Raw genomic sequence first — 3,934 nt, forward strand, 5'->3', positions numbered from 1 at the left:
CTTCTGGCCCCCCAGAAATCTCTCTGGACTCCCCAGACCCCTCAAGGTACTGTTTAGTCCGTTTCCATCATACAGCTCCTAAAACTGGGCTATTATCTTTCCACGTCTGCCTCCCAACTGGGAAGTGATCTTCAGGCCTCTAAGATCTGGGCCATTTTCTCAGTTTGTAACTGAGGGTCTGCTCAAAACGTTGATGAGTGAAAAAATCCGAGTTGATGACTGAGTGAATGAGAGAATTATTTCTGTTTACTTCAAATTTAGTGAGTTTACTCAAGCCTGAGACCGTGAGGAGAGCTAGGGAATGGGTTTTGAATATTGCTCTATGGTAGGTAGCTTTTTTTTTTTTTTTTTTTTGAGTGTGGAATTACCTCTATTTTGGAAGAGTAAAAACGGGACTTTAGTGGTGATGAGAGGGACAAAGCCTATCTATGTTACTTTGTCCTTCCTCCTTTGGGGATATTGAGATTTCCTGGTAGAGTCTGAAAACTTCTGTCCTTAAAAAAGATAGTACTGTTTAGGTTCTCTGGAGTTGTGGATGGTAGGCTTGGTTTTCCTTTGTTTTAAGTCTAAAAGCCACTTATGAGTGAGTACATATTATATTTTTCTTTCTGGGTCTTGGTTAGCTCACTCAGAATGTTTTTTTCTCGATTCATCCATTTGTCTTCAAATTTCAAGATGTCATTATTTGTTTTTTCTGCTGAGTGGTACTCCCCCTAGAGAACCTAGACAACAAAGAGGACCCTAAGAGAGACATACATGGATCTAAATAGGAAGGAGTGAAAGAGGAAGGTCTCCTGAATAAATTTGGAGCATGGGGGTTATGAGAGAGGGTAGGATGGGGAGAGGGAAGGGAGGCAGGGGAATAGAGAAAAATGTATAGCTCAATAAAAAAGAAGCAGGCTGAGCAGACCGTGGATAGCAGTAAGCAGCATTCTTCCATGGGCTCTGCCTCCAGGTTCCTGCCTTGAGTTTCTACCTTGACTTCTCTCTAGGATGGACTATAAACTGTAAAATTAAACAATCCATCCCCAAATAAAATAAAATTGCAACTGGAAAGAAAAGGTAATACTATTCTGAAAATAACTGACAGAAAAGACCAAGGCATAGCTCGGCCCCCACTCCCTTGCTACCTGTGGCCGGTAGCTCTTGTTAAACATGTTCATGGGGCTAATTTCCTGCTGTTTCGTTACAGCGAGCTTGCATCACGGGGTGATCTGACATGGCAAACACATGCACATGCTCATGCCCCCACTCTGTTTTAGAGAAGGGAGAATTGAAGCCTAGAGAGTTAGGCAGCTTGCCTGTGGGTTCAGTGATGGTGGAGTCAATCCTTGGGTCGCCTGCTGAACACAGAGTGCTCACACAGAACGGGGCAGCAGAGGCCTGCTAGCGGGGGACATCTGCTGTCCACAGCAGCGGGTTCTGATGCCCATTGCACTAAAACTGCCTGGGTGTTGTTATTGGCTGACTCAACCCTCACCACACTGCTAAGTCTAGGGCTGTGGCATCTGTACCATCTTGGCTCTAGGTACTCCTCAGTGGGATGACCAGACCACCTGCTGTCAGTAAAAGGGTCTAATAGAATAAAAAACCCGGCCCAACTTTTCTCTTTTAAAAAATTAAGTATGAATTGATTACTTGGGACAACGATGGTAATTAGACTCGGCTTCCTCAGCAGGATAAAATAACTGGAGCTGACTGCACCAAAGGATCCATCCCTGCTTCATAAAAATTGCCCATAAACTTTCCTCTAGAGCAGTGGTCCTCAATCTTCCTCATGCTGCGACCCTTTAATACAGTCCCTCATGTTATGTGATCCCCAACCATATAATTATTTTGTTGCTAGACTTTGTAACTGTAATTTTGCTACTGTTATGAATCATAATGTAAATATCTGATGTGCAGGATATCTGATAGGCAATCCCCAAAGGGATCGTGAGCCTCTCTATTTGTGTTCCTGTGTTGTCTCTTCTCTGTACTGTCATACACAGAACTTTCTTTGGGATAGTCCTGATTTTTGGTCTCTTTTTCCTTCTAGAGTCTAAGATCAAGGCATCTAATGCCTCTGGCATGGTTTATTACCACATAGGCCTAGTTCTTATCATACAGTAGGTGCTCGATACATGCTGATTACATAGGTCGTTAAAGTTAGGATTTTTGTGTGCAAGTCTTGAAAACTTTAAAAGGTTCTCTAACCCTAGCTCTGCCTGGATCCCCAGGTTGTGCTCCAGTATCCTCGACCCGGAAGCTGTTTCGCCTTCATTAGCTTTTAATATGTCTTCTAGGCCTTTGCTTGTGGGATTTTCCACCACACAAATATCTCTCCTTTCTTTTGTTTTGTAACTCTTTTCATTTCAAATTAGAGTCTATGTTGACCTACTTATGTGGCTTCTTCTTATCTCTCTTTTACCCAAAGACATCTACTTTAGAGTCTATGGCACCAGTCTGTCTTGTCCAGTGAGATCTGTTTCTTGCCAGTCTTCAGGAGATGGGATATTACTAATTAGCAAATGACTACTTTACAAGAGGAAAGAAGCCTTTTGATTGGGTTTGGTTTAGACCAGTGTGCTAAATCTCGTGAGCAAACTTAGGAAGTGTCCTTGAGAGGAGAAGACCGATTTCTTCTTACTTTTCTTTTTCTCCGTGTCAAAGGTATAGACTAGAACTTTCACGAGGTACCCGATGCCCTGAGAGTCAGAGGTATACTAAGTGGTGGGGGTGGGACTCACTAGTAGAAGCCTAGGTTTTAGACAAGTTCACACTGTGCCTTCACCATCCCTAGGCTGTGTATTTGTTAATTTCTTTTATGTTCACGAGCCATACGCATATTCCTTCTTGGTTTCTTCTCTTTTATAGGGAGCTTCTCTCCATCCTGTCTGACATTCTGGCTCAAGGGGAACTCCACACATGTTGAGAAGTCTGACGAAACAGGTTGGTAGTGGCGAGATGGCTCAGAGGGTAGAGGTGCTTCCTGATTACTCGAGCTCAATTCCTGAAGCTGGTGTGAAGGTGGATGGAGAGAACCAGTTCTACAAAGTTATCCTCTGTTCTTCACGCCTTTCCCCACTCTACCCACACTAATTCTAATAAAAAAGGCAATTTTCAAAAATTAAAAAATAAAAGAAATTGGGTGATTCTAGGGCTGGTTGGGGCAAAGTCATCATGATTTAAAAGATACTTAATCAATAAACAACTACAGACATTTCAAAAATTGGTAGACATAAATGCCTCATGCGCTAGACTCTGGACTCAGTTGATTTGGACTGTCTGTATATCCACAGAGAAGTTATATCATCTTTCTGGATCTTATTTTCTCCCTGGAGATGACTGTTGAGCAGATGAGGCTAGACCATAACTCTTAATAACTCTTAGGAGGTTATCTGATATCACTGATATATCTTTTAAGACAAGAGTGACTAAAGAGAGAGAAATGGACCCAAGCAAAACATGATTTGGGTGGAGAAGCTTCTCAGACCTTTCCCCCTGAGCTTTTCAGTGCCATGGTCCCTGTCCTCGTCTACATTTTTCTGTCCGAGTATTCTTTCAGTCTTGTTGGCACACATGAAAGGAAGCTGGGGGATTTTAGTTGGAGCAGATCTAGGTCTGACCCTGCTATACAATCTGTAGGGGCCTCTGTGATCTAAAAGTCTGATCTTACTCTCATGGTCAGCTTTGGATTTCATCTCTGTCAAGTCCAATAAAAAGTCCCCATCCTAAAAACCATCTTCCTCTAATAAGCTCCTGACAAAGGCCACACTGCCAGGGGCCACCAGACTGTTTACAAGTGTCTCTTCCTATACAGATCCATCACTCAGGCTTTTTCTTTTCTTTCTTTTTTTTTTTTCTTTTTCACTTGAGACAAGGTCTCATTCTGTAGCCTTGGCTGGCTTTGAACTCACAGAGCTCAACAAGCCTCTGCCGTTTGACTGCTGGG

This window comes from Microtus ochrogaster, chromosome 15 (assembly GCF_000317375.1).
Source record: "Microtus ochrogaster isolate Prairie Vole_2 chromosome 15, MicOch1.0, whole genome shotgun sequence".
NCBI classification, from domain to species: Eukaryota; Metazoa; Chordata; class Mammalia; order Rodentia; family Cricetidae; genus Microtus; species Microtus ochrogaster.